The sequence below is a fragment of the Anarhichas minor genome, unplaced genomic scaffold (assembly GCF_050575085.1).
Source record: "Anarhichas minor isolate MPS153535 unplaced genomic scaffold, ASM5057508v1 ptg000009l, whole genome shotgun sequence".
In the NCBI taxonomy this organism is placed as follows: Eukaryota; Metazoa; Chordata; class Actinopteri; order Perciformes; family Anarhichadidae; genus Anarhichas; species Anarhichas minor.
Window position 1 is genome coordinate 4,610,534 of NW_027466455.1, and position 10,833 is coordinate 4,621,366.

Here is a 10,833-nt window from a genome sequence, read left to right on the forward strand (position 1 = left end):
TTAAATACCAAACACGCGTTCCGGCAGGTCAAATCACATCGACTGTGCAGTTAAAGGTTGTGTTGCTTGGCTTCGGCACTCATGTTGTCTCGTTGAGTCTCACAGCCATTGCAGAGTGCTGAAGAATCACAAGGATCCTGCAGAAGCTTCCCTTCAGGATACAGTGAGCTCCCATTTTGTGTGACCTGAATTATGAAAACCTGTGAGAAAAGAAAGAACTGTCACTTAGTTTGCCTCTAACAAACATCAAAGTACAAATGAGTCATACCTGAGAAAACCTGACACTGCATTAGCTTTCTTGAAACACCACAGCATTTACAAGGTATAAGCATAAAGACATTTCTGTCTGTGTGTATTATTTCACAGGCTCAAAATATGTCATATGTAGCCATACTGATTACCAATAGGCCATGAGAAATAATTGAGAGGAATAGTTTTAGAGTGTGGCAAATACCCCTGCACACCCATAATAAACCCTCACAGGGGATTTCTCTTATTTAGAGGTTAGACCTCTCGGACCGGCTGGATGTGCACATTGGGCTTACAGCTTTATTTTTCTTTCCCTGTACATGGAATCCTTTGCCAAACTTTGACCTAACACCACATTCATGTCATATGGGATGGATCAATAACGGCCTACGAGTGTTCACGTTATCTTACAACTCTAGACAGTCGTACGACTCTAGAGTTGGTAGTGTGAGCTTTGATCTGATTTGGTCTTATGGTCAGCACTGATTGACACAAGTTACATCAGGAAGGAGAAATGGCAAAGCGTAGAGGTCCAGGGGGAATAACACTCAAATCTTTTGAGATTTTCATAAAGAGAAGGAATAATAAGTAGACCAATTTTCAATAATGTTGAATTTGCTTGTTGATTTAAATATTTTATATGGTGGGCCAGTCTGGGTCAGAAACAGAATCAATCACCTGCGATCGCTGAACAATGCAACAAACATATCTTGTTTGGTTGATAATAATAAAGGTTATCTATCAAAACTCATCAAGAATACAATGCCAGATACATTTATATACCGTATATACACATACACACACATATAAACTACAGATAGTCACAGATGATTTAACAGGATGTAATTATTTCTGTGACTACATGCATATTGACTGAAGGCTGCTGATTGTAGCCCCGGCGGGGAGCCCGTGTAAATCATTGATTTAGAACAGGAGCGCCCAATAGCTTCAGCTAGAATCTTGCAATTAAACATCCATCACATCCTTACATAGCCTACACAAGATAATTGCTGGTGGTGGGCATATACTAGTTTGGGACTGGATCGGGATGGCAACACAAGGTAGATGATGAAGATGATGATATGGAATTTGATGACCAGAGCTTGTTGGAGAAAGAGGGCGAAGTCATGGAAATATTGGGGGAAATGAGGATATAAGAGCGCCAGCCAGAGCAATAAAAGAAGCTTTGAAGTCATTCGCAGAAAGGTTGATGGTGAAAATTTTAAATCATTTTTAATTTGAGAAGGAACATGAGCAAATGATTCCAAGTCCAATAGCTCTGTGTAGGGAACAGAAAAAGAAGTTAGGAGAAGTAGAAATGGCCAAGATTCTCTGGGATGGGAAGTGCAGAAATGAAGAACAGAGAAGTAAAGCTTTACGAGAAAGTATCTGCAAAAATAAAAGAAGAGTTCTGGAGAGAGACAAGTTTTTTGTGGAGTGATAACTGGCATTCCCATTGAAAAACTCAAATAAAGTATTCAAAGAGGCGAGGTGAGGAGACTAAGGAGATTGTTAAGAACAATTGATGGTGAGAGAGTAGAAGGTTTGTCAGTGCTTCTAGAGTTTCAGGATGTACTTAAAGATAGAATAAAGATAAGATGCATGAGTTTCCCAGTCAGACCTCAGGTTCCTCCTCCGTTCAATGTTATTAATGCCAGAGGTATAAGCGTGTAGCGTTGGCTTGCAAAGGTGCGGTAAATGCAGAGGTGATCATAGATTTGAGGACTGTGAAGAAAAAGTGCAGTGAAATTGTGAAGTCAGGAAAAGAGCAATGGAAATGCAACAAGTGAAAACTGTTAATATGTAGAAAGAATGTAGAAGAGATTGATGAGCTAATGGAAGACAAAAACCTAATGTGCCTCAACAATGGAAAAGGTACAAGGGTTGATGTTAGAAATGGTATGGTATGTGCTGAAGATCATACTTTAGCATCAGAAACAGTGGCAGGAAATTGTGGCATAAACAGCAATAGGAAGTGACAACTTTCCTGTTGTTTACTCAAATACTACAATGACCTCAGCTAACAAAATTGGCATTTCATTAATAGTTCTAGATTTCCACATTAGATATGCAAGATAATCACATATTAATTATTAGTGTAGATGTTCGGATTACAATGGGTTGAAGATATGAGACCGTTGAGAGCAGTAATAGGCTCCGATTCCAGTTCCTAATTAACCAGGTAGAAGTAGAGTCATTTAGACAGCAGGCCAGATGTTTTAATAGAGATACAGCAAACACTGATGAGATTACATGAAACGGTGGGATTAGATATAACAATTGGATGGATGGAGCAGCACATCTGGGATTCAAAGAAAAAGAAATGTGCAAAGGAAGCTACAAAAATGAATCACAGTGACACCACAGTACCCTCTAGTAAAACGTAAATGAAGACCACAATTAAACATAAGCTGTAAGGAAGGTGGCAAACGCAGTGGGAAGAAGAGAGAACAGGACGGTAGAGAATTCAAAGGAAAGTATGTATGACGAGGAGAACCAAGAGAGAAGAAACAACAATATCCACGTTATGTTTGGGGCATACTGGATCAAACAGAAGATTATTTAAAATAGGAAAACATAATACAGGAAGGTGCAAATTTGTAATGAGGAAGAAACTTTAGAACATGTGATGCTTTACTGTTACAAATATGATGCACTTTGCACTGCAAGAATGGCATTGCTAGGTCACCCTGATGACCCAGTGGTTAGTAGATAATGATGATGATGATGATGATGATTAGGGCTGGGTATCATTTAAAAAATGACGATGCCAGTGCCAATACCAGTACCCTGAAAGTGATACCGATACCAACTAAGTTATTCATTTGATACTATTCGAAGCTGAGGAGGTTTAATACACCAGAAAAAAAAGCTGTTATCATATTGGATGTGTCTGGGGAACATGCCCACAGAGCTTATATCCTACTTTTAATGATTATAATCACATCATAATGATTATACATTGTATCAGGTCAATGTATCGAACGTGTGCACGAATACGTTTATAAACTCAACATCTCACATCAAAAGACGTGATTGTTAAGGGAGTCTGGGGATCTTCTCCTGGTCGACAAAGGATCAAATTGTGGTTGCGGTGACAAAAGTGACAAATAATTATGGTTAAGCCAAAATTGCTTTAAGATTAGTTTGAAACTGCTAGATCGGTCTTGATTGAGCTGGTGTTCATCAAAGAGTCCTAAAGGCTACGTTTCATTCCCCCTCCGTCCATGCGTCCCAACGGTACAGAGACAGAGCTATTCGGTGGCCAACAAGAGAACCACACTTAGTTTAGAGTGTGTGACCACTCCAGATGTAACAGCTGCTAATCTGCAGTTTAAACAGTACCCCTCCAGAAACATCAATGATGGATGTGGAAGAACAGAGAGTCCAAAGTCCTAATTAGTCTTCCACTCCTCGACGGGCTTCTAGGTCCACTCCAACCTTTCCTTCCCTGCTGCAAGCTTTAATGACAGGCAATCATCCTTTTGAAGTTGCATTAGCGCTGCTTGGTAGAAGGAATATATCAGTGTGTGTGTGTTTCTAGATAGGGAGAGTATGGGATAAAATTATGTCTATCCTATGATACATTGATCTACAACCAGGGCTGCTGTTGTCATTATTGCTATCTTGTAATCATAGTCTGCTGAATAGATGAAAGCCTTGAAGCCTTCTAATCTGTGTTCCATTAGTGGAGGGGTAGACAGGATGAAAAGTTTGGTTTGTTGGTGAGTCCATCGCTCTGTAAAACACTTTGGTCCAGGATTTGGGTGCACCAGCTATGAGTAAATCCATCAATACATTGTTGCCCTTAATACATTCTTTCTAGCCAGTTACAAACTAGTGATTTAAATCAGGTCCCAGCATTCAAATTGAAAGAGTAAGTCTGATATGTTTCTCTTACTGACAACAGCTCCAACGTCTGACCGATGTTATTCCTCTGTGCTATAGAGCTACTCGTAATACACTATTAAAAGCGCACCAGTGAGCCTCAGTGTTCCACATTCAAGAACACACCAACCTATCCTCACACACCGGCTCGTATAATATCTTCCGAAAAGTCATTTGGTATTTTCGTGCATCTCTTACGAATTTCCAGCAACACAAGTGATTGGTGCGTCTGTAAAGCCCCTGCAGTATAGAACCTGTTCGGCAACAAAAGTTACTTTAGGTGATGAAGAGATTGTGGTTTGGGTTGAAATAAGTTTGTTTGTCAAGTAACTTTAGTAGTTGATTAAGTATGTGCCTTACATGACAAATAAGTTGAATGTTGACTTTTGGTTTCATATGGGGAAGTCCATGGTTTCCTTCCTGTTTGTTTGAATTATACTACGTTACTTTTCGTAGGTATAAGTACGAACAGTGATTGAGAACAGCCTCAACACACACACACACACACACACACACACACACACACTGTAGTTTATTTTGACTCAATCCCACATACACCGTCCTGCTGCCCCAAATACTCACTAGAGCACCAAATCTGGATTAATCTGCTGCTGAAAATAGTCCCCATGCACCATTTCCTCCTGTTTGACTAATGTTTGCTAAAAAAAATAGTGTCTACCTGTTTTAGGAAATGACTGAACCTTTTCTCAAAATGAAATTATATAGAAACTTGGAGCCATTTTTAAAGATCCATCCGTAGATACCAATGGACTTGGAGCTGAGAGTCAGAAAACATTGAGAGACAGACTAAAGTGTCAGTGTTCTCAGGGGCATCATTGACAATAAGTAACATGTAGAATAATCACTAGTTTTATCCTATAAGTACTGTTTTAGCTAGTAAAGACCTTAGTAATGCAAGGAGCCGTTGCCAGTAGACATCTGCAGTGGTATCCAATCAAAAAACAGTACACCGTCAGTATCCTATATCTGCATACACACACACACACACACACACACACACACACACACACACCTAAACTTTTAGAATTTATGTTTACATCTGCAGTGCTCCAATCAAAGGCAATCAACTACATAAACATGACTGCAGATATGTCCTAGCAACGGCTCCACACATTACTAGAAAGGTCTCTACTAGCTAAAACATTAATTATAAAGGATAAGGCTATTACCTTAATCGTCCTTATTACGTCAATCACACCAATGAAACGTTCCTACCCTGTCTGAGACTCTCAGCTCCATGATCATTTTCTCCAGGAAATGACCTCAAAGTAATAATCATTTTATGAACTGGTGCATGCTGGGTTTGCTTTGACACCATTTGTATTCATGGATTTAAAACTAGACCGGTAAAATAAGAAGATTTAAAATAACATGTGTTCGGGCTGTCAAGATATCAGATTTTCACTACACAATTATTTGTCTGTTTGGCCATGAACTGCTCTGCAATGAGCCCACGAGAGGGGCAGTTGGCTGGGTCTTCTGTTGTGTTGACATACTGCCATTGCTCCACTTTTGTAGCTTACTGAATGACAGCAACAAAGGCTTTCAGACTTCGTGACTTGTTTCTTATGTACTTCAAAACGGACATCTGTAGTTGCGCCGCTGCCGGCATTTTCCTCCAAGATGATGTAGCCAGCTCCACTCAACTCAGGCTAACCTCTCTGACTGTTGTTATGAGCACACTGTAAAATCTAATTACCGTATTTTCCGCACTATAAGGCGCACTTAAAAGCCTTTAATTTTCTCAAAAAACGACAGTGCGCCTTGTAATCCGGAGCGCCTTATATATGGATCAATTGGTTAATTGGTTGATCCATACTGGTTGTACACGGCGCTCTGTCAAAATGTTTCAGTACGACTGGTAAACTACAAAGCCGCACCGCGGTAAACACCGGTACTGTGCTTACTCCTAGTCCAACACCACTTGTGTGTATAAAGACCCCAAAATGGCACCTTTCAAGAGACACGTTTACGACGCTATTCTATTCTATGCGCCTTATAATCCGGTGCGCCCTATATATAAAAACAGTTCTAAAATAGGCCATTCATTGAAGGTGCGCCTTATAATCCGGTGCGCTTTATAGTGCGGAAAATACGGTAGTTAACCTTACTTAAAAAAAACATGCAAACCGATTGCCTTGAAAAAAGCAAGTAAAGTAAGGTACTCATTTCATTCAAGTTTAAGTATACTTACACTCGAGTTTCAGTAACTAAAAAAAACGAGTGAAGAGTACTTGAAACTTTACTTAAGATGTACTCTTGACTTAGTAAAGCCTACTCAGAATTACTATTTCAAACAACTAAATAATTTCAAGTGAAATATACTTTGTGTGTATTCCAAGCAACACATTTATTTAAGTCAGGCTAACTTATGTGACATTTACTGCTACTTAATATTTCTCAGTTGTATTTACTTGAACACTAAAATCATTTACTTGGTAAAACCATGCAAACCGATTGCCTTGAAACAACCAAGTTCATGTTACTCGTCTAACTTAAGTATGTCAAACATCCTTTAAACAATAATGAAAAACAGGTTCCATAGTCTTCAAACAATCACATTTACACATAATAAATCAAGGTAGTGACACAGTTCAAAGTTCTAGTATATGATTTTTTTATTTTAACATTAGGATTTGGTTCAGATAAAAACATTTAGTAAAATGTACAATTTGATCATCAAATAGACATGTACTGGAGGTTCTATATTTCACAGAGGAACAACTTTTTCACAATAGCAATTTAAAACACCAAATGCTCAGCTATGTTACACTGCTTTGCCAACTCACTGCTATAGGAGTATTGTGAACAATTGAGTCTGCTGGACTGTCTTTTTTTCCCCATCAGCCTACATATGCCAGCATCAAAATCAGTGATGGTACAGTTATCTGCCATCAATACTTGCCAGCTGTAGTATAAATTGGGCTTTATAAAAATAAATGCAATTATAATACTGAAAAAGAAAAACCCAACCCTGATCTTTAACCTAACATACAGTCCTGAAACAACGCCGTTAATACTGTAATAGCTATAAAACGTTGTTGATAGACCAAACTTGGTAAAGAACCAACGGGCTGACAACTACAAAGTGGCTTCATTCAGTTAGCAGAACAGTATGAAAGAGAAAGGACTCTGGCATTGGATCACACACTTTTTTAACATACACTGGCACACTGGCAGCCTCTGGACATGACTTGCTGATGAATCCATGGGCTAACTATTTGAAACGAGTGCCTTAATATAGTTAACGTAACAAAAAGCAACTGAATCTAATGCCAAACGTCAACACCTTTATACAGTAATTTACGTTCTAACTATTTTTAAGAGTTTGCAGTTTTGGTGGGAGTTTGTCTTGTGCCAAGCGTCACTCTTTGAATGAAGTTGAAAGTGTTTTTCATGGCTTTAGGGTATTCAGTCCAAGTGTAAAGAAAATGACAACCCAAACAAGAGGCAAAGTGCTTGAGGTAGGTTCAGGAGATCATCCATTACAATACCTTCCTCAACAATGATGGAAGTAGACACTGGGTCAAGGTGGAGTTGATTTGGAGAGAGGGACATCTTCACTGATGTTCGTCAGCACCCCAACAGATACTTGTGCCCAGGCATCATCCCTGTCAGAATCCTGTGTAAGACCAAACGGAAACAACATTACAACAAGGAAATATAAATTGTCACTGTCATATGTCCCGTCTACGCTGCCTTCCAGCCTTGCCCATAACGTTTTCCTTTCACACACCTGCATTTAGTAGTTGTATCCACATTAGTGGGCCTAAAACAGTTTTGACCAGTTTACAGATGTCCAGTAAAGAAGATGAAAGAAATTAAGTATTGAAGTCTTCCTCACACTAAATATTCTTTGCCATCCTCGTTAGATTGTATTAGCTAATATATTCGAGGGAGAGATATGATCTACCTCTTGTGCATTATACACAACCGGAGATGGCAAGCAGGCTTAGCACCGTTGAGCTGAGCTGAGCAGTGCAACCCGGTGGCATGGACTGCGAACAGAGTTAGTTCAATATATGGCTGCTTCACCTTATGGGCGAGGCTACCAGCCTAGCTCATGTGAAGCCAGGAAAATACACCTTTATCCATATGCATTAAAAAAAAATTGTAACAAATTTTTGGGGGGCATTTCTGCATTATTCGACAGTAACAGTAGAGAGACAGAAAAGGCAGGGATGAGAGAGGCGATGACATGCAGCGAAGGCCTCCATCCAAATCAACTTCCGGCCGCTGTGGTTGGGACTCAGCCTTGCTGTGATACGTCTTGAGGCATTATGTTTATCTCAGGATCACCTTGAGGGAATTTCTTCAAATTTGGAACAAAGGTCCACTTGGACTCAAGGTCGAAATTTGGTGGTCAAAGATCACAGGTCACCGTGACCTCACAAAACACGTTTCTGGCCATAACTCAATAATTCATATGCTAATTATGACTATTTCACACAAATGTCTAGGATAAGATGTAACTATGAGAACTTACAAAGCAGGTGTGGTAGAAGTGACTGGTCATCACCAAGTAGAACAGGGAGGCCTCTGAGTACGAGGGTGGACATTGCTGTCACATCTGGTTTCTAGAAGTGGATAATTAACAAAAAAAGTTCAAGATTATGTAACATTCAAATCTGACCATACAAATATGTTTGTCAATGTGACAATGAAACAAGTGTCACCAGAATGTTTGTTTGACAGTACGGACTCACCCGTGAATCAATTTGCTGCACAAACTCAGCAGATGTCTCTCCAACACTTCCGTTCTTGGACTTGAAGATTGTGACAAAGTGCGGTGTTTTGTAGTGGTCCACAGCATCAAAAAAGTCATTCTGCAGGTTTGTGGTGGCTCCAGTTAAACTCTGCAAACACCTAGAACACACAGAAAAAAAAAACAGAGTGACTAAATCGGCTTGGACCAATGTGGACATTTTTGAAAACCATTCTGCAAACAAAAACACCGTCACAACTGTTGACATCACTGCAATTGCCAAATTTAATCAATAGCATACTGCTATTTAGTCACCAGGCTGAGTGACAGGACAAAGTATTGATTGAAAATTGATTTAACTTTTGCTACAGCGAGCTAGTCTATTAATTCTAATAAAATTGTAGCATTAACGCTTTGTCAAAAACTGCTCTACCGCTGATTATAACTCCTTAAGCCTAAATATCCTCCAAATTATAGGCTACTGGCATCTCACCTTTAGTGAACCGGCATCCAGCGTTGACGAAGCAGCTCTTTAAGAGCCCTCAGGCAGTTACCGTGAGCACTTCTTCTGAAAAGGACCAAGAATATTTAAGTTAAAAGGAAGTTGTACTTATATGTTGTTATTTAGAGACAAATCCCTCGATAAATGCATGCTTTACCGGCATCACAGGAATAAACATTTGATTTTGTTAAACTAATCTTTTTGACACAGGTCAAAGAAGCAGGCTAAGACCATCAATATCCCTGACAGACAAAAGAAATGACTGGGTCATAACATATACGGCTAGTTAACGATTAGCAAGCGTTAGCTCACGCTAGCTAACATTGGCAGCAGTCAGAAACAAACATTTTACACACAGTTACTGTTTGCTTGATGACTTACCTTAATATTCTTCAAAAGACAAAATTAATCTTCACAAAAGCCAAGTGGTTTGTCTTTCTTGCCTCAGCTACCGAGTCCGCCGATCCACCATCTTGAGCGCACACATGGACTGAATGTGGGCTTCTGCGCATGCTCAGACCTCAGCCATTTTTTGTTACTTGAGTGTTTGAAGTTAGCTTAACTCCAAACAATAAAGTAAATAGTTTTTTTCCACCCGCAATTAACGCTGACTTAGTAAAATCTAGTAAGAAGTCATATTTTGGATGACAAAATAAAGTTAACTAATTAAATGTAAGTCTGGACAACTATTACATTTTACAGTGCAGTAACCATAGACTGTAAATAAGAAGTGGACGTAGTCATGATGACATCACCAGTTGGTTTGTGGACTGCCGTTTTGATCCCTCGAGTTCGGCGTTTTGGCCGTTGCCATCTTGGATTATTTGCAACCAATCAACAGAAGTGACGTAGTGACGCCGTATAGGACTCTGGTATGAAATATTTGTCACAGTCACATGACCACGCAAGCCAAGTTCCTAAAATTCAGAAGTGCATGACCAAGTGCCGTGAACACTTGAGGAGCGGCGAGTATGAATGAATGAAATTTATTTATAGAGCCTATATATATATATATGTCTTTTCACAGACATAACATCACAAAGTGCTTAACAGAGCAGAAATTTAAAAGCATAAAAAACACAATGTGACCCTAGGGTCAATAAATTACATACACAGAGAAAAATAAAATAAAAAATAAAATAATAAAAATTAAAACATTTTAAGAGCAGGACATGGGTTTTTACTCAAACGCCAGCCTAAAAAGGTGGGTTTTGAGCTGTTTTTTAAAAGTATTCACAGTATCTGCGAGGCATAGAGTTGCAGGCGCCACTGCCTCAAAGGCTCGGTCACCACGGGTCTTAAATCATGTGCGTGGGACTGACAGAAGACCTAGAGCGTTTGAGCGTGTGATTATGGGTGAAGTAGATCAGCTACATAAGTAGGAGCCTGACCGTGAAGTGCTCTGTAAGTGATGGTGAGAATTTTGAAGCGTATCCTAGATGCTATAGGGAGCCAGTGGAGAGATCGG